Source organism: Callithrix jacchus, chromosome 13 (assembly GCF_049354715.1).
Source record: "Callithrix jacchus isolate 240 chromosome 13, calJac240_pri, whole genome shotgun sequence".
NCBI lineage: Eukaryota > Metazoa > Chordata > Mammalia > Primates > Cebidae > Callithrix > Callithrix jacchus.
In genome coordinates this window covers 108,210,595-108,232,241 of record NC_133514.1, presented here as the reverse complement: position 1 = coordinate 108,232,241, position 21,647 = coordinate 108,210,595, and positions in this window count along the sequence as shown.

Genomic DNA, 21,647 nt, shown 5'->3' with positions numbered 1-21,647 from the left:
TTTTCCTTTACATGAAAAAAATTATTGCACTCAATTTTTATTCAAAGCCACAATATTATAACATAATACTTTAAATAAAAATAGCTATCCATAGAAATCTCATCTGTACAAAGTCACAAATGTTTTAACATCACACATAATTATATTGTGGCAATTATGTTCAGCATTGCCTTCTTTACGCAAAAAGTAAAATAGTCATACAGAATATTCTGATGAAAGATCAAAGCTAATGTAAAAGATGCAGAGAAGACAAATAAGTGGAGATGACTGATATTAATCCATATTTCATTTCCTCCTCTAAAAATTAGAAAAAAATAATTTAATTTTTATTTAAATTTATTTCTCACATATAATAGCTTTTGTTTTTGTTTTTGTTTTGTTTTTTGGAGACAGAGTCTTGCTCTGGATGGAGGATCACGCTAGAGGCAGTGGAACTATCATGACCCACTGTAGCGTTGAACTCCTGGGCTCAAGAAATCTTCCCACCTCGGCCTCCCAAAAATAAAGTGGCCAGTTATTTTTCGAATGTAAGATACATGCAAAAACTCATCTTCAGTTTTTTGTGATCCTATTTATATGCCGTGGACCTATTAACTGTGATCCATTTAGAGTCTCTTGCTGTCGAACTCACTCATAGACAAAATTACTGTTTTACGTAACAATCACTATTTCAGATGTGGTATATGTCATGTTTTCTCATATATTGATATTATTCAATTTTATATTTGCTTCCTTAATTGCTTCTGTGTGGTTTACATATATTTATCCAGAAAATAGAAAAAATAGTCACAATCAGAGCTGATTTTAACTTTTTGAAATTAATTTTAGTTCCCTAAGGATTTAACGAACAACTAGTCAAGTGAGAAACTTGATTTGGATGACTATTACATGGTTTTTTGTTTACCTTTCTCCACATTCAAATTAATTTTGGTGGTTCAGTTCAACAAAACATTTTGCAAGTGATGGTAAACATTTTGCAAACTAAATATTATCCATACATCATGTATTTTAACAAGAACAAAATAAATATGCTCATTCAGTCACAATTATATTCACTCAGTCAGAAACATCACCTGTCATCTTTTTAGGGAAAACCTCACTAGGGAGTCTGAGGAGCAGCCTTCACACAGGCAGGTTTCCCAGTAATGGTTAGAATAACAATGCCTTACTCTTCCCTAGCTGTAACGTTTGTCTATATTACTTCAAGAATCTTACCTTATGTTTTCCAAAAACAGAAAATAAGAATTTTTTAAGTGAAACTTTGAAACATTACTGAAAAAAACAAAGTAGGCTCTTGGATTCAATATCTATTGAAATCAGTTTTAAATTTCATAACATTTCAAATACTCAGTACATGTAAATATATCTTCACAATTATTTGTTTCTCCTAAAGCCTCAACTCTTAAAGAAGAGCTTTATGCATAAAATATATAGCATTTATTAGTGTTTATTAACTAAATTAATTAAGAATTATTTACAAACAGACCGCAACAATTTTTTTTTCTTCTCCAGAATCAAAGGGCAAAGCTTTAAAGCACAGACAACAATTAGATAATTAGCTAACATAATTAGATTTTTTTTTCCCCTAGAAACAAACAGAGACTAATTAAGAGTAAAGTGGAATTCTATAGTATTTCCTTGTCTCCGATTGCAGCAGAGGGTATTTCAGAGAGGGATATATTGTTGGATTTAACATGTTCATATTTATTTGTCTCTACAAATGATAACGTAATGTCCTGCCATGACCAGAAAGAAATCAATAGTATTCTCGAATCAAATGACTGTTAGAGAAATTTTTTTGTGAGGAATGCAAGAAACGTCTTTGTCTAATATTTTCTTAGAGGTAAGCCTGAATGATTGGCACAGAGATTAGAATTTAACATATATTTATATACGTATATTTATACATATACACACTAATATAACTGATGGACAAATAAAATATTTTCTAAAATGTATTATTATAGTTCCTATGCAATTAAATGATTCATTTTGTTAGATGCTCCTCGTAAGGCACTGTATCCAGTATTCTTTTCTGTTTCTATTGTATGTGTAAGAGGTAACCTCTTGATTATCAGAGAGAAACGAAGATCTAAAAGTATCGAGTTGCCAGAGTACTGCTTTGGTACCAGCTCCTTGGTAGGATGTGGTGATGAGTTGAATAGTGTCGTCCCACAATCTGTGTCTACACAGAACCTCCCAATGTGGCCTAATTTTGCAATGGAGTGTTTGAGGATTTAATTAATTAAGATGAGGTTATACCGGGTTAGACTAGGGCCCTGTATTCATTGACTAGTATCCTTACAGGAAGAGAAGACACGCAGACACACAAGAGAAGAAGCCCACGTGATGATGGAAACACAGATTGGAGTGAGGCAACTACAAACCAAGTAATAATGATGTTTCAGGCAGCACCAGAAACAAGAAGAGAGGCATGGGGCCAGTTCTCCCTCAGGGCCCCAGAAGCCTCCAAATCTTCAGTGGCCTCCTGAATTGTGATAGAATGCATTTGTGTTTGTTTTAAGCCACCAAGTTTGTGGTACTTGCTATAAGCAGTCCTAGAAAACTAACATGGGACTATGGAGAGAATATTAACAAAGTAGAAAAGCAACAGATATATTTAATACGATCCTTGTTTTTTTTTTTTAAATGTTAAGATAATTGTTAAACTTCTTATGTAAAAACATATGCTCTTGGCCGGGCTCAGTGGCTCATGCCTCCAATTCCAGCACTTTGGGAGGTCAAGCCAGGCTGATCACTTCTGCTCAGGAGTTCCAGACAGGCCTGGGCAACATGGGAAAACTTCATCCCTACAAAAAATACAAAAAGTAGACTGGTGTGGCAGCACGTGCCTGTAGTCTCAGCTACTTGGGGATGCTGAGGCAGGAGCATAACTTGAACCCAGGAAGTTGAGGCTGCAGGAAGCTACGTTCATGCCATTGCACTTCCGAAACAAACAAACAAAAAATGCTCTTAAATACCCCAAATAATGATGTCTATATTCTCTTAAGAGTGACATAAGTCTACCCAAACATGCATACACACACACACACATATATATATATAATATATACATATATATAATATATATATAATATATACATATATATAATATATATTACATATATACATGTACATTATATATACAGATATTATATATATGGATATATATTATATATAATATATGCATATATATTATATATTATGATTATATAATATATATAATGTTATATATGTATATATGTATATATATGTATATATAATATATCTATAATATATATTATAATCATATTAATATTATAATATATAACATATAATATTATATAAACACATATATATTATATATACATATATATAAATATATATATACATATATATTATATATACATATATATACAATATATATGTATTTATATATTGTATTTATATATAAATATAAATACATATATACGTATATATGTATATATGTATACATTGTATTATATATATGTGTGTATATATATATACATTGTATTATATATATGTATTTATATATTATATATACATATATATAATATATACATATATAATATATAGTATATATTGTATATATATATGTATATATGTGTATATATATATGTATATACACATATATACATATATATATACAAGATACTGCTTGTATATATATCTAATATATACGTATATATTAGATATATATACAAGCAGTATCTTTTCCTAAATACTTACTTACAATTTATTTGAGCAATGTGACCAATAAAAGTCAAGTGTTCATTAGATTTCTTATATTTACTCATTTAAAAAAACATGGTATATTGTATACATTAGGAATCTTAATTTTTGGTACCAGAATTATTTATTAGTAATATCCTGACAGCTAGGACTTTAGTTATTTTGTTTATGTTTCTAAACCTATAAAGCAGAAGTTTGGGACAAAGTGAGCTTTAACATACTGCATATCCACTAGCTCCATGATCTCTCTAGTAAAGAAATATTAAAAGTTTTGCTTCTGTAAGAACTTAACATATTGCTTCATTAAGTGACAATATTTTTTTAGATTACAAGAATATATTTTATTCCAATTTTTGAGGGAGGAATATCATAGTATTGCCTTATTGAACATATATTTTAGCTAATTAGACAAATGTTTACTAATTATTTTATATATATTAGGCTCTCTGTCTCTGCTTACACATTCATTTTTAACATAATAATGACCCGGTACAGTGACTTGGTGTGGATAGTGAGTATTGATGTCTACTTCTGTATTAAACACTACAGAATGCCTACGTAAACCAATATCATAAAACAATATATTTTAAGTTATATATTATGATGATGTAGCATGTGATTGACAATGTCAACTAGTTTCTTCAGTTCTGTACTTCAAAGACATTTCTGTTTTTGATATTTCAGTGACAAAACCTCTGTAGGTTTTGCTGGGATGCAGACATTTTACTAATTGATTAAAATGTAGCTGTTGAAGGCAATGCTAACATCTCTGTAAACCATAGCTTGGCTTGCTGTCCAAGTCATTTACTTCAAGGAAAGACAAGAAAACAAAATACTGATCTTCTATTGAGTCTATGTAAGGGGCAGGAAACCTTTACCTGCTGAATCTCAAGTGTCTTTACAAAGCCTGTGAAGTGGCGATTACCTGAGTTCCTCTGTTCAGATGAGGGGCTGAAGCTAGTTTAGATTCAAACATCTTTGCTCAGAAGCAAAGCACCCTGATTTTACATATAGCACGTTATCTGGTACTGGGAGACTCCCACAAGTCGACCTTGGCATTATGTATTTTCTTTAAAAGAAAGAAGCTTTGTTAATTAGCCCAATGATTTTAAATAATAAACTAATATTTGGGGGATTAATAAGTAAGATTTGAGACCTCTTTGGAAGCAATGCAATGTCTAATTATATAAACCTGCATGAATGACATAATTTATGCCAGAAATTATGTTCCAGTTTTACTGACATCTGGCTTCTTACATTTTGCAGTTTAACACAGATAGAGGTGAAGAGGATTCTGCTGCAGAGATGGACGAGCTGGGAGAAAAGGAGTTAGGTTGGGAAGGCCATCACGCTACCAAGGTTACACAGTCTTTGCATATTTCCTCTCCAAATGCCAGGCTATCACTTCTTCCCCCTGAGACAGTTACTCCTAACATGAGTTGACAAAGTGCTGAAGAAGTCTCTTCCTGCAGCCCTCCAGATGACCTCTACTTTTTTGGTGTTAATAACAATTTTTTAAGAAATCCTCTTAATCTTACTTTTCTCTTGACTTAGTCACAACATGATCTTGCCAGTGTCCTCCAAATTCAGTTCCCACTATTTAGTAGGAATATACTTTACTTGATGAACCAGGGATGTGGTCTTAGTGGCACTATTTATTTTTCTTAAAAATAAAATAAATCATTATTATATGTAATAATGAAAATCCAGGTGGCTGGATCAATAAGCTTATAAATATAAAACAATTCAAGTTTTGGTGGAAAAGTTTATTAGTAGAAATATATATTTATAATAATTATTGAAGGTTGGCAATGACAATTTTTTCATGATTTTAAATTTACATTATTAATTATAGTGTCACATCTATTGGTAGAAACATTATATTCAAAAATATTATAGAGGAAAAAAATGATTTAATGCCACTGAAGTGGAATGGTAGACATTGAAGAAAAAAATAAAAACCTACACTTTTTGTCTATGTAATGATCTAGGAAATTAAAATATTTTAAAATTTATTTTGCTAGTATGTACTTACATGTCTAGAGCTTAGAAAAAGTTATGTTCGAACAAATCAAGAAAGGCAGCTCTAAAGCATTGAAAAATGTTGAGCCTTACATACATGAATGATTTATGCAATGACATTCTCTTTATATCAACTACTTTTATTGTTTAAGAGGAATTTGTAAGTGATTTTGCTCTTTTGTTGACATGGGAGTACTGTAGAGAGGAGAAAGGATGATGGTGGCATGATGAATGAGGAAGTGAGAAAAATCCTGCTGCATCTCAGACTGTTAATAAAGCTGTCCATCCTATTGTCGGTGACGTGGCAGTGAGGTCACCAAAAGATGCCCAAACATGGCATTGTGCTAAGATAACTATGAGGGGGGTCATGAAATCAGTAAAATCTTAACAATTGTGATCAACAGTTATCTTTGTAAATATTTTGTGATAAAATAATGATGTGTCTAGTAATAAACAATATATCCTCATTTTTCTATAATCTTCAATTTTAAAAACATTTTACTTCTTCATTACATAAATGCCATATAATAAAATAATTTAAACAAGTAATACTGGTTTTTTAACAGTCTCGATACATACTGACAGCATCCTACTAAAAAACTTCCACTTGTTTATTTATTCAATTATGAGTATTTGCATTTAAATTTGGAATTGTTAAATGAAAATAATGTAAATATGAACAATGTTCTGCTACTTATTATTCCTTAGGTAATTGTCAATATGTAGGATATTGAAAATAGTTTAGAACCTTTGTGCTTGTTTACATTTTTACTATATTAAAAAATGTTCTTTTTATGACTTGTCTACTTATTCAGGCTTTCTGGACTTTGGTATTTTAAATATCATAAAAATGATGAAGGGAAATACATTCAATGTGAAACCTTCAATTATAAAACATAATCATCTTGCCTCGTGTGATTTTATTCTGGGTGTACATACGCAGTTTAAATTTATACATGCATGCACATCACTTGAAATTGTTCTCTGTTTTTAAGGGAAGATAATTTTCCAGCCCTTCAAGAAATAAGTATGAATGTTCCTTTACCCAGCCTCCTGTCGCAAGATATCAAATCCTAGGAGAATTAAGAAAAGCAAATTTTGTATTAGTTTGTGGCTGTGGCATTTTAGAACAGGCAAATTCAACTTGCAAATTGGAGCCCAGCTGCTGGTTTAAATCAGCTGGAAATGAAATGGGAACATCTTATTGAAGTTTTCATTTGATACAGATGAATGTCTTTCCAACAGTAAGAATGTGAACTCAATTTATAGGGATGTCTAAGATGGTAAGTCAGGGACAGTGTCTAGATCACAAAATCACATCAAAAAGTAAAAAAGATAATATGGATTATAAAACATTGAAGTATCAGAGATTATGCTCTGATAGACTGAGAGGCAATCTAAAAGGAGTTCGATATTTGTGTTTGCTCATCACTCATGAGTTAAATGAGGGAGGACTGGAGCTGAGATTCATTTATTTACCTGTTGGCAACGAAGCCTGTCTTTCGTCAAATGATCCCTCCTGCTCTCACCTGGGAGGAATTCATATCTTTGTTTCTCATGACAACATAATGGCATGCTCTGTTTCAATGATCTCCTATTTGTCAGAATTATCATGTTGCTAAAATTTCAAAGAACGTTATGTTAACAGAAATGCATTCAGGCTCTAGAAGCCACAGTTTACATAAGTAGAGTGGCCTCAATCAGAGGCTACAATAAATCAAAAAAAAAAAAAAATTACAAGGCATTTCTCAGTGGTCATCTGTATTGTTAAATAGTGTGAATGTGAAATTATATTATACACTACATTTGTTTACTTCCTCATCCAGGTATTCATGGATTTATTGAATCCCTTTGTTGTCCAAGGCAAGGTGACTGACAGGTGAACATTGGGCAAGGTCAGAAGAGTTAATTGGGTTTGAACAAAACATGGTCCTCTGAAACTTGCCACCCTTGACTTCCAGAAGATTTTTTATGCAATAGTAAATACATTCATGAATGCAGGGTTTCTTTAAAATCTTTTATTTTAGGTTCAAGGGTACAGGTGCAGATTTCTTACGCAAGTACACTCATGTCACAAGGGTTTGATGTACAGATTATTTCATCTCCTAGGTACTAGGCTTGGCACCCAATAGTTATTTTTTCTGATCCTCTCTTTCTGTCCTCAAGTAGAGCCCAGTGTCTTTTGTTCTCCTTTGTGTATTGATGTGTTCTCATCATTCGCCTTCCATTTATAAGTGACAGCATCTGGCATTTGGTTTTCTGTTCATGCATTAGTTTGTTAAAGATAATAGCCTCTAGCTTTATCCACATTTCTGCAAAGGACATGATCTCATTCTTTTTATACCTGCATAGTATTCCACGGCATATGGATCACATTTTCTTTATATCCAGTCTTCTATCAATAGGCATTTAAGTTGATTTCATGCCTTTGCTACTGTGAATAATGCTGCAATAAACATACATGTGCATGCGTCTTTATGATAGAACGATTTGTATTCTTTTGGGCATACACTTAGTAATGGGGTTGCTGAGTTGAATGGCAATTCTGTTGTTAACTTCTCAAGGAGTCATGACACTGCTTTCAGTAATGATTGAACTAAAATCAGTCTTTCTTTAATGCAGGAATGAATTGAACCTCACTACTAAAATTCTGACAGCCATTCCACACAGTTGCCTGGAGTGTCTCCTAGGGGAATGAGCCCCAGATGCCTGCAGTAGTAAACAGCTCATTAATGTACTCTATTGACCTTTATTCCTTCCTGTACCTGATCCCTCAATCCAGCTTTCTCGGATTAATTTTATAATAAATTACTAATCCCATGTTCAGGATACGCTTCCTGGGATACCCAAACTAAGACAAATACAGCATTCTATTATGATTAAACTCAATGTATTAATCCTGTATTAGTCAGAGTTCTCTAGAGGGACAGGACTAATAGGATAAATGTATTTATTAAAGCATGTTTATTAAGGAGCATTGACTCACAGTATCACAAAGTGAAGTCCCATAATGGGCCATCTGCAAGCTAAAGAACAAGAAAACCAGTCTGAGTCCCAAAACTTCAAAAGTACGGAAGCCAACAGTGCAGCCATTAACTCCTGGTACAGGTGTAAGTCCAAGAGTACAAAACCTGAAGAACAGGAGTCCAATGTTTGAGGGGAGGAAGAACCCAACACTGGAGAAAGTTGAAGACCAGAAGACTCAACAAGTCAAGTCCCTCCATGTTCTTCTACCTGCTTCATTCTAGCCATGCTGGCACTAATTAAATGGTGCCCACCAAAATTGAGGATGCGTCTGCCTCTCTTAGCCCACTGACTCAAATGTTAATCTCCGTTGACAACACCCTCATAGACACACCCAGGATTAATACGTTGTATCTGTCCATCCAATCAAGCTGACACTCAATATTAATTATCACAAATCCCTTACCTTCGAATGGCACTTATGTTGTTTATACTGTTTTATTGCAATAAATATTCCTCTACACATCACTGGATTACAGCATATGCATACAAAGTCTTGATTATACACTTAACTCTTAATTTGTCTGTTTCTCCTAGGTAAGATAAGAGGACATTGACTTTCTATGAAATTGATTTATTATTTTGATATACTTGTATTTGTAATTAGGACTTCACATATAAATATAGATGGGTAGACAGATATATAAAGACATAAATATGTATGAAAAAGAGTTAATAACAATACATATAAACAAAGAAGAAAATTATGGAATTAAAAGCGATGTAAATTCCTGGATGTATTTTTGGTTGTTGATGTCATATAACAGTCAGGGAAGCATAATGTTCACTCCAAGAAAAGATTGCCTGTTTCAAATTCTGCATTGGCCCCTACTGACTAAATGACCAGAGCCAACACACTTAGCTTCTCACCACCTCAGTTCCTCCAAATATAAAGATTTAGTAATAACTCATGAAATTGCTACAGGAAATACATTATATATACATTGATAGATTACATATAAATGTTTTGGAAATACATTCTCTCTATATTATATATATATATACACACATATATATATACATACATATATATATCTATATCTATATACACACACATATATATATATATATATCTCACTAAAAGTTTCGCCTTGCATTTAGTTAGCATTACATAAGTTTGCATTGGTGTGTGATTCAATTTAACTCAAATATATTGAAAACTTAATCAATAGGTACAGAGATTCTTTCAAGATACTATTGAATAGGAAAGATAAGACATATATCCAATTCCTTTAACATGCACAAGAACATACACGATTAATGCAATGAGAGTGATACAAAAGAAAACACTATGAGATCTGGTAGGAAGAGGACTTCTGAAAGGCGGACTTACAAACACTTTATTGATGATGTAGAATCTAATTTGTCCTCGTGGAAGAAATATCAATCAGTGTCTAATGAAGGGAAATTCTTGTTTTTTTGTTTTTTTTTGAGATGGAATTTCACTCTTGTTACCCAGGCTGGAGTGCAATGGCGCGATCTCGGCTCACCACAACCTCCGCCTCTTGGGTTCAGGCAATTCTCCTGCCTCAGCCTTCTGAGTAGCTGGAGTTACAGGCACGCACCACCATGCCCAGCTAATTTTTTATATTTTTAGTAGAGACGGGGTTTCACCATGTTGACCAGGATGGTCTCGATCTCTTGACCTCATGATCCACCCACCTCAGCTTCCCAAAGTGCTGGGATTACAGGCGTGAGCCACCAGGCCCGGCCGGAATTCTTTTTTTAAGACAGAGAGTTGCTCTGTCACCCAGGCTGGAGCACAGTGGCTCGATCTCAGTTCACTGAAACCTCTGCCTCTCAGGTTCAAGTGATTCTTATGCCTCAGCCTCCTGAGTAGCTGAAATTACAGGCACACACCACCATGCCTGGCTAATTATTTGTATTTTTAGTAGAGATGGAGTTTCACCATGTTGGACAGGCTGATCTTGAACTCCTGAGCTCAGGTTATCCACCCACCTCAGCCTCCCAAAGTGCTGGGATCCCAGACATAACCCACTGTGCCCAACCTAAAGGGGAATATTTTGAAGATAAAGACATCTCTATCTTCAAAATATATATTTTGAATGTCTCCTATCTTGTACTTTAGTTTCTGGGGTACATTGCAGATAATGCAGGACTGTTGCATAGGTACATACATGGCAATGTGGTTTGCTGCCTCCATCCCCCATCACCTTTATCTGTCGTTTCTCATTTCTCCCCACGTTATCCCTCCCCAATCTCCCCAACCACGGCTGTCCTTCCCTTAGCCTGACCCAAGAGATCCCAGCATATGATGCTCCCCTCCCTGTGTCCATGTGTTCTTATTGTTCAACACTCACCTATGAGTGAGAACATGTGGTGTTCGATTTCTGTTCTTATGTCAGTTTGCTGAGAATGATGATTTCCAGATTCATCCACATCCCTACAAAGGACACAAACTCATTCTTTTTTCTGGCTGCATGGTATTCCATGGTGTATATGTGCCACATTTTCCTTTTCTATTCTGTCATTGATGGGCATTTGGGTTGGTTCCAGGTCTTCACTATTGTAAACAGTGCCACAGTGAACATACATGTGCACGTGTCTTTATAATAGAATGATTTATAATCCTTTGGATATACACCCAGTAAAGAGATTGCTGGGTCAAATGGAATTTCTATTTCTAGATCCTTGAGGAATTTCTACACTGTTTTAATATTTTATTTAATGAAGTTATGTTTTCCAGGTGATGTGATAAATATTTTTTATTTTTTGCCTATGTTTTGTCATTGTGTGCCTATATTACATAATATGTATGTATGCTTTCAGTTTATGACACACAGTGTTGCATATATAAGACCTGAATGGAAACAACATGTGACATTTTCCACTTTATTATGCATATATTTTATAGTCTCTACTTCTATTTCATTCTGGAAGTATAAACTAATAATTTGCAGAAATAATTGCAACCCCCCAAGTCTCTTCTTCCAGCATCATTCTTTCTGATAAATAAGATTAAATTTTACCATTAAAATTTAATCTTGGCTAACAAATAGTTTTGAATCAAACTAATATCCCAAGTGGCGGATAGTGTCCTGGTCAGCCATTAACTCCTTAGTGTTAAAATATGCTAGTATTTTAACATTAGTGACCTCACTAAAACTAAACCTGGAAGGTTAGAGTGGATAGGAATTTAGGCACTCAGGTTCAGTAGGACAACACTGGGCCTGTTGGGGAGAGAAGAGTCAACTCTATCTACTTCCCATTTTGTTGTGATCATGTCAATTATGTCTTCTGATATAGATTAAATGTGTTTATTTGTGTGACCATTATATATATATGTGTTATAAATATATAAAGTTATATGTAATTATATATATAACTTTATATATAATTACACACACGTGTATATATATATAATGATTTTAATTGGAACTTATTTCCATGCCAGGGCTATAGAATACAGAGGTAATCCATGTAGAATAAATACTGTATTTGATTGTTCAAATAATTTTGGTAAAAAATTCCAGAGAGTAAACATAAGCTTACTGTTGTGTCACGAAGATATGCAAGAGTTTCCAATGTAGTTGTTGTCATCCAGCCTGGTCCTTCTTGGTAACTAAGGAACAGAGAGTGCGAGAAAAAAAGAGACATAGTGTTGGCAGTGGTCCCTCTATTCAAATCACTGACGATCTTTTCTCCCATTACATGCTCTGTGCAGATTTATTTAGAAGGTTATGCACTCTTGTCAGAACTTAAAGAATAAACATTTATCTAATATTTTTCTTTGTGTTATGACTAGCATGGCACCATGTTTAATCAAACTTTTTTTCTTTGTGAATGCACTAGACTAAAACGCTGTACTAGAAATTTCCAGCTGGAAATTGAATAAGATTTTTCTTATCTTTCAGTCCACAGGCATATGAATTCTAATATATCTGTACTCTTTTCTCCTGTAGTTTCAGAAAAATTGGGATCTTCATGTACTATATCTGCTCAAAGGAACTTTTCTTTTGTTCTGTACTATCTGTATCAACAATTCATGAAAGCTATTCAGAATTATTACCAAATTAGTGGGTGTCCCGGAAAAGAAAACAGAGCAATGCAAAATATAATAAAAAACTTTAAATCAACTTTTTCTTTTTTTAGAAATTAAATTAATACAATTTATATGAATTCTATCGCAGATATCAATTTGCCAAGATATTCCTAAGTATTGGCAAAGTTTGGTGACAGTGTGCATCTAAAAAACATTCAAGCTTTAAAATACTTACCAGTATGCCCTACCTTGGCGTTTCCACTTCTATAACTTTCCCAGGCAGTTCACATTTTTGCTGAAGTATATCACATGTCATTTTTTAAACATTCCATATGCTTTCTGCTTTCATGAGTTTGATCATGCTACTCTCCAGGGGTTCATCCCAACACAGCCTGGTGATTAGACAAAGCTAAGTTTACTGCCTTTCAAACAGAGGAGTGTCTCAGGGTGGTAGGAGTTTATTGAGATTTGGATATTTGTTTTATCATGCATCTATCAGTGCAGGCCTTTGATTAGGATTGGATAAGAATCATAATGCAACGTCCAAATTTGTGAACAGTTGCCTGGGTATGATGGCTCATGTCTGTAATCTCAGCACTTTGGGAGGCTGAGGCAGGTAGATCACCTAAGGTTATTGTAAGAGTTAAGGAAAGAGGAAAGAAACACAGAAAGAGGCTCAATAGTCAAACACAGGTGTATTTTGGAGAATAAACTGAGAGGGGGTCCTGGCTTACAGACTAAGAGTATTTGTTGTTTTGTGTAGGGTGAGAGCTCTTATAACAAGTTTCTAATGTTTCTGTGTCACGGAGAAGTTTTATGGCAGGGTTGGAATGTCACTGCTCAGAGGGAAAGTTATCTTGAGCTGACATCTTTCTAGCCAGATGGGAGGTTATCTTGGGGATCACATGTCTCTAGTCAGGGAGGGGTTTATCTTATGATTGGAACGTTTATGGACAGAGTTGTTATTGTGGTTTATGGTCATGCTGAACTTAGCCATTAGGCTGATGCTCTTTGGATTTAGGCAGCTTTTGATCAAGGGGAAGTTTAGAATGGCAGTGCTTGTCCAAGATGGTAATGCTTCTTCTCTGTAAATCAGGAGTTTTCTCTACTAATAATACAAAAATTATCTGGGAATGGTGGCAGGTACCTGTAATCCAAGCTACTTGGCAGGTTGAGGCAAGAGAATCACTTGAATTTGGGAGGCAGAGGTTGCAGTGAGCTGAGATTACTCCACTGTATTCCACCCTGATCAACAGAGTAAGACTTCATCTAAAAAAAAAATTAGGGCACAAACTATCTAATGATGCTTCAATTGAAGAGTTGCTGAGTCTTTCAAGAAGGTTCAGTAGTGAATGATCAAACCAGTAAATCAGTTGCCTGGGAAGAGCACTTCTGGAAGAATAAATAAATGTTAATAAAGACAGAAAAGTAGCCAAGTCATGTTGAAGTAGACTACAAGAATAACTTAGGTTGGCGATGTCAAGGTCAAGCATAAGGGACAACATTCCTCCGGGAATTTCATTAAAATATAATAGGCTAGGTTCTACCTTTACATGTTTATCAAGTCTTAAGTCAATGAGAGGTATTTATTTATTTATTTAAGGTGAACAAATTTATGGGGATTACCAGTTATCTAAATAATTCATTTGTATTTACAATAATAACTAAAGTACCCTGTTTTGGTATTTTTCCTCCTCAATCCTGAGTCAAGAAGAGTTCAAGCCCAAACCAAGATTTATCTATGCAGGCAGAATCTCACTGTGGCCAAGTAAGTTTAAAAGTAAGATAAAATAACACAAAGGCTAAATAATTCCTAAAAGTGATAAGAATGTTTTTTCTTAGGTTCATCGCTGAGCTGATGGGCGAAAAAATGAAAATAATGATTGTATCTACTATTTGTAAAATATGAGCCAGTTTCTCTACATGATTTTGCCATTGTAAAGCAATAATGTCTTCTAGGTAGAACTCCTAGTACCTATTTAGTGGAATAAAGTAGTACTTAAGCAGGAAAAAAAAATTGTTTGACAAGTGCTCCTTGAACATCAATTAATTAAATAATTAACTTGCATTTACAATAACAACTAAAGTACTTGTTTCTTTAATTTTTTTCTCCTCAACCCTGAATCAAGATTTCACAATCCCAAGCAAGTTTTTATGTATGCAGAGCACAGAATCTCATTTAAATATTTTCCAAGTTTTTGGATGCAGTGATAATATATATTACTCTCCTGGATTCTGATGTTTTTGCTTATGTTTTCAGGAAAGTGGAGAAAGGAAGAATTAAGCAGACATTGAAGCAACTCCCTCCTATTTTCTCCCATCTGTTTCTGGGAAAAGAGTGCTTCAACTGCTAGGCAGAATAGTAATAGACATTAGATAGTGAGAATCGAGATGGAGAATTTGGTCCTTTCATTATCACTTTGCTTCCTCAGCCTCAAAGAACACCAGAGCTTACTTCTTCAGAATGCTTATGAAAGCAGCGCTGCTATCAAGGTAGCCTTAGGCAACATGTTGAAGCTGAGAACAATGGCCTTGAGTGATCTGCCTTTCCTTGCTGAACAACTTCACCTCCCTCAGGAACAGTCACTTTTGTTCCTTTCCAGAATTGTAATTCCCTCTAACAAAACCTCCTTGCAAGAAAGGATTTGATCTCAGTCATTTACAGCAGAGAATAAATATAAATCAATGAGATACCTCTCTGAAGTACTTGTATTTTTAGCTTCTAGTGATATTGTGGAATAAACTACTATCTGTCCTCTTTAACGGAATCTCAGGCATCAGCTTTGCAGATGAGGGGGTGTTTTGCGGGAGAGAATTGGCTTTCATGTATGAAATCAGGCCACATAGATTGGGTTGCACTGCTGTCATTTGGTTCTCAGCATAGCCTTTGGTCCATATATAAACCTAGAAGTGGGGGGCTTCGAATTTACCTTAATAAACAGAATCATTTGAAATTAATTCCATCTTTAAATAGATGTGAAAACCAAAAGTAAAATTCTAAGCCGTCCATCTTGAGGCAGGGAACATGAGGCCAATTCATGCTGACTTTTTACAGCTAAATTAAACAGAAACACTTCAGCTATGACAGGAAATATCCTCTCCATTTACATAGAGTGTACACCAAGAAACCAGTGGACACCTCTGAGGAGTATTTAAACCCCCCAAAATTCTGTAATGGGGCTCTTGAGTCCCTATGCTTGAGCCTGCTCCCACCTTTTGGAGTATAATTTCATTTTCAGTAAAGCTCTGCTTTTGTTGCTTCCTTCTTTCCTTGCTTCATTTGTACGTTTTGTTTAATTCTTTGCTCCAAAAGCCAAGAACCTGGACACCCTTCACCAGTAACAAGCTGACTGAATGAACCCCTTTTGGTCAAGTCGACCCCAGAGAAACCTGAAAAACTGAATTCCTGGGTGTGACAGGAAGGGTGGTCAGATGCATCTAGTTATACTGCCTTCCTTTTACAGTTGAGGCACACCTGACCAGCATTAACATTAAAATAGAGTACATAAGACTGGGAAAAGGGACTTTGCAGAAATAAGATACAAAATTCTTGCCTGGCACGGTAGCTCATGCCTGTAATCCCAGCTCTTTGGGAGGCTGAGGCAGGTGGATCTCCTGAGGTTAGGGATTTCTGATTAGCCTGACCAATGTGGTGAAACCCTTCTTTACTAAAAATACAGAAATTAACCAGGCATGGTGGCAGGCGCCTGTAATCCCAGCTACTTGGGAGGAGAATCACTTGAACCGCGGGGGAGGAGTTTGCAGTGGTCAGAGAACAAGCCATGGCACTTCAGCCTGGGTGACAAGAGCAAAACACCGTCTCAAAAAAAAAAGATACAAAATTCCAAAGTGATTCTAGTTTAGCATCACATGACAGTGAGCAAACACTGAAGGAAATATTTTACCCTAAAATATATTTATTTGACATATATTGAAATGGCCCTGCAAAGCTGTCCTGTGAGGGGAAACAGTAGCTGTAGAAAATCTCCATTAATACAGCCAGGTTTTCCCTCTCCACCCTATTCCTGAATCTAAGAGTCTAACATATGTTAAAGTCTCCAAAGAGACACTTTTTCTCTCTAAAGACTGCCACCTATGAGGTTTCATCTATATAACAAGAACCTTGGCCTCCACAACCCTCCTTTTGTTAACTTAATATTTCCTTCAACTGACTGCAAGTCTTTAGACAAAGATTAACTTTTTCAACCAACTGTCAATCAGACACTCTCCACCTGTCACCTGTAAACCTCCACTTCAAGATGCCCCACCTTTTTGGCCCAAACCAATGTGTATTTTCCATGTAATGATTTAGGTCTTTGTGTTTAGTTCTTATCCCCTTAAAATGTATAAGACCAAACTGCAACATGACCACTTTGGATGCACTTTCTCAGGAACTCTTGAGACTCTTTCACAGGCTCTGGTCATTTACATAGGCTCAGAATAAACGTCTTTAAATATTTTACAGAGTTTTGTTTTTCTGTTATCAGATGATTGCACCCAATTAAGTCTTTGTATTACATTTTATAGAATGTGGGGTCCTGGGACAGCCTGCGTAGTACACAAAGAAAAAATTTAACTACCAAATATGTAGATGTAATGGTTCATATGTTAGCAATGATAATAAAAACCAAAACTCAATGGCAAAATAAGAACACTGCTATCTTCCAAGAGGATTTGGTACATTCAGATCATTAGCAGCAAGATGTGACTATTAAGTAAACATAACAACTGAACAAGAAAAAGCGAAAGTTGACTCCTATTGTGCAATGTTTGAAGTCACTGCTGAATAGGGAACCTATCTGAGATACTTTGGCCTCTAAGAGAAGTACAACAAAGAAAAAGTTATTTTTGTTAATGAATAACATTTAGTAGCATATGGTTTTGATCCAACTAGAAGTTAACTAAACTAATCCAGAGCAATTGCTACTTATTTTTCTACTGTAAAATTTAGCTTTCTCTGTCTGCATCCTAAGTTGGTTTCTATTCCCAAACCAGTAATTAGAGTACAGTGCATTTTTATTATTTTTTAGCCTGCTGAGTGTACCAGACATTACGAACTGATAACACACAAATATTTTGATAAACAATACAGTTCAGTAAAGGAAGAGGATGACTATAGGAAACAGGTTGGAAGAATTTTAAAGCCAATACTCTACTTGGCAAAGAAAAATGCTCTCCATAGGAAAATAAAACAGTGTGATTTTAGCACCCAGATAGTTCTTTATTCTCTGTGTGCTGATGCCCTAAGGTCTTATCATTCTATGGCTCATTAGATCTGTTTGTGATTTATTCACCTTCATTGGGGTCAAAAATTTTTATCCACCTTCTGTATTATTCTTGTGTTATATGCATGAGTACAAACGTAAACTTTGATAGGTATATGTATCACACCCCCTCCACCCTGCAACACACACACGCACACACACACACAAACACAAACACACACACACAAACACAGAGAGAGAGAAAGAGAGAATTAGAAAGAAAAAAGATGAAGCGAAGCAAGTTGACTTTTTAAAACTAGGTAATTCGTTTGATTTTTCTCTTCTTTTGACTATTGTATGTATGACCTACTTTTGGCTGCAGACAAGTTCAGAAAGCTATTTTCAAAATGCACTATAACTCCCTGTATAAAGACCATTGCTTACAAAAAAACCCCTAACAATTGTACTGTATATTATAGGAAGAAATAAAAAGGAACATATTGCACGATAAGGTAGCCACGAATAACTTACTGTGTGTCATAATTATGTCAAAAATAATACTAGATTCCTTTCTTCCGTTGTCAGCCTTTTGATAAAAGTTTGTCTAAAAAGGCTCTCCCTTTTCCAAAACCTCTTAGAGTGATCATTATTTGCATTGACAAAATCAAACATCATTTATATTTATCTTTCAATTGGTCCATAAACATTAACTTTGTCTCTTTAGTAAAGACTATAAATTTTCAGGGGCAGCAACTTTGTGAACATTTCAAAAACTTTAAAGTACTTATCATGGAGTGGAGTACACACTAAATTCTTGACAAATATATGTTAATGATAATATGATAAGTGATTAAAACCTATAGGAAAGGAAGGGAAAAGGAAGGGAGGAAAAGAGAAATATAAAAGAGAAAGAAAAGAAACAAAAAGGTAAAGGAAGTATGAGAGGAAAAAAGGAAGGAAAGATAAAGAAAGAGATTTACTTGACTAGCCTAAAAAGTATATATTTTATTTGGCCGGGCACAGTGGCTCACGCCTGTAATCCTAGCACTTTGGGAGGCTGAGGCAGGTGGATCACAAGGTCAAGAGATTGAGATCATCCTGGCCAACATGGTGAAACCCCATCTCTACTAAAAATACAAAAATTAGCTGGGCATGGTGGCACGCACCTGTAGTCCCAGCTACTTGGGAAGGTGAGGCAGGAGAATTGCTTGAACCCAGGAGGTGGAGGCTGCAGTGAGCTGAGATTGCGCCATTGCACTCCAGCCTGGCACCTGGCGACAGAGTGAGACTCTATCTCAAAAAAAAATACATATATATATATATATATATATATATATATATATATATAAATTTCTTTAACAAAATAAAAGCATAAACATATTTATGCTCTAGATATTACTCAAAAGCTTTCCAAAACATCCTAATGGAGCATGATTTATAATAAACTAAAATTTGTATGTAATAAATATTTCCCTGTGTGCATAATATATGAATGTATATTACATATAAATACATATGCAATATTATGTGAATGCTGAAATTTATTTTTAAATTTGTAATTGATAAAATTACAATATTAGTCCATGAGCAATGTATTCAAATTCCTCTTAATTACTATTAGTCCATCAGTAGTGATTTTAAACATATCTTTATTCAAAGCAACTTTTATATACTACTTTATAGGCATAATATATTAAAAATGTTCAAGTCAGTTATCTAGAACAATAAGAAAAAGTAAATAAATTTTTTTACTAAAGCCTTTGCATATTTGTAACTATATTATTGTCCTCAGTTCTGTTGATTTTACCTTCAAAGTGCATGTGAGACCCCTGCATTTTTCACCTTCTCACCATGCTTTCTCCCCTCAGGGAAGAATATTTCATCACTTCTCACCTACTCGGGGACATTACTCCAACTAATCTTATCATTTCCTCTTCCATTTGTATATATATTGACTCTCTTTACAGCAGTGGTCACAACAGTCTATAAAGATGCTCTTAGTCTTACCATATTAAAAAAATTATTTCTTAATCTACTTCATACATTAGCTACTGCCACCTCTGTGTGTGTGTGTGTGTGTGTGTGTGTGTGTGTGTTTGTGTGTAAAGATTTCTATTAAGAAACTGTCTCATGTGGTTGTAGAAATTTGGAGAGTCCAAAATCTGATAAGGAAGATCAACAAGCTGAAAGCTGAGAAAAGGGCTGCAATTTGAGTCCACAAGCATCTTCTAGAGAATACCATTTTGCTCAGGAAAGATCAGCCTTATTTTCTCCTTAGGCCTTCAGCTGATTGAATGCACACTCCCATGAAGGGCAATGTGTGTGTGACTCAAAGTCCACCAGTTTAAATTTAAACCTCATCCTGAAACACCCTCACTGAAGCATTCCATTCAGAATGTCTGACCATGTATCTGGGCAGTGTGGCCCTGCCAAGTTGTCACATAAAATTAACTATTTCCTGTCCGGATCCTGGTCAGCTTGGCATCCCACACATCTCTTTAAGCCACACTTCATCTCCAAATAAAACAATAACAAGATCATACTTTCACTTAACATGATACAACCATCCTGTATTCAACTGAGAATGTCCCTGAATATTTACTCTTCTTTTTGATATTCTGTAACTTGAATACTATGATAGAAAATCAATACATTTATGGTACATAATAAAGCAATAAGAGGAAAGTAAACAAAGTTACTTGATCAATCTATCAATAGATAGATGATAGATACACAAATATTCATGAGAAAATAGAGATGATATATTCCTGGCAATTACAGTTCTTATCTCTATTACTGGTCACGTGGTCATAGCTGGTATTTATAACTACCTTCCTTAACAATCCATTCTGGATTTCCTTTGCTCCCACCAGGCTTCTTGGATAGTTGTGATTCTTTACCTGGCAGCGTGACCCAAATTTTCATTCCTGAAATCTGGGTCATTAGTAGTTCTGAATGAATCACATTGCAGCTTTCCGCTAAATTTAATCACAGGGTAAGGTAATACTAAAAAATGACCTAAGTATCTCTTGTATTACAGACACATTCTTCCTCACCTCCATTATGGGGCAGAAGCCCAATTTCCCCCTTAGTAGCCAGGATCAATAAGTCCAGCTAGCACAGTAACTCCGTTTTCTGCCTATTGATTTAGCGGCATGAGGAGCCCAAAGTCTCTGGCTGGCAGACTTAACTTCCAGTGCAATGAACTCATTTTTGTGTCTCCTAGTAGAAACATGTCTCTCTTTGGAACTAGACCTTGAGGCCAGGAGAACCTAAGATCATGGAAACAATAAACAACCTGTCCACCCTATTAAAAAATGCTCATACACATTCCAAGAACTCGTATGCCTCTCACACACATGATTTGTTTTGAATCCATAGCATGGAATCTCATAATATAATATACAGCTTACCTACTTATCATGTTTCTTTTTTAAGTTTTGCAAAGGCAGCCGTCATTTTTAATTTTCTCTTTGGTGCTAAGTGTAATTCTTGCACAGAGTATCTGTTCAACCTGTTGTTTGAATGAATAAATTAGGCAACAATCAAATGAATGCATAAGGTTCTACTTTTACTACAATCCGCCATCAACTCTGACCTGCATTATTACAAATCCCTACTAACCAGATTTCCTTTTTACAGCTTAGACCCCTTAACTGAGT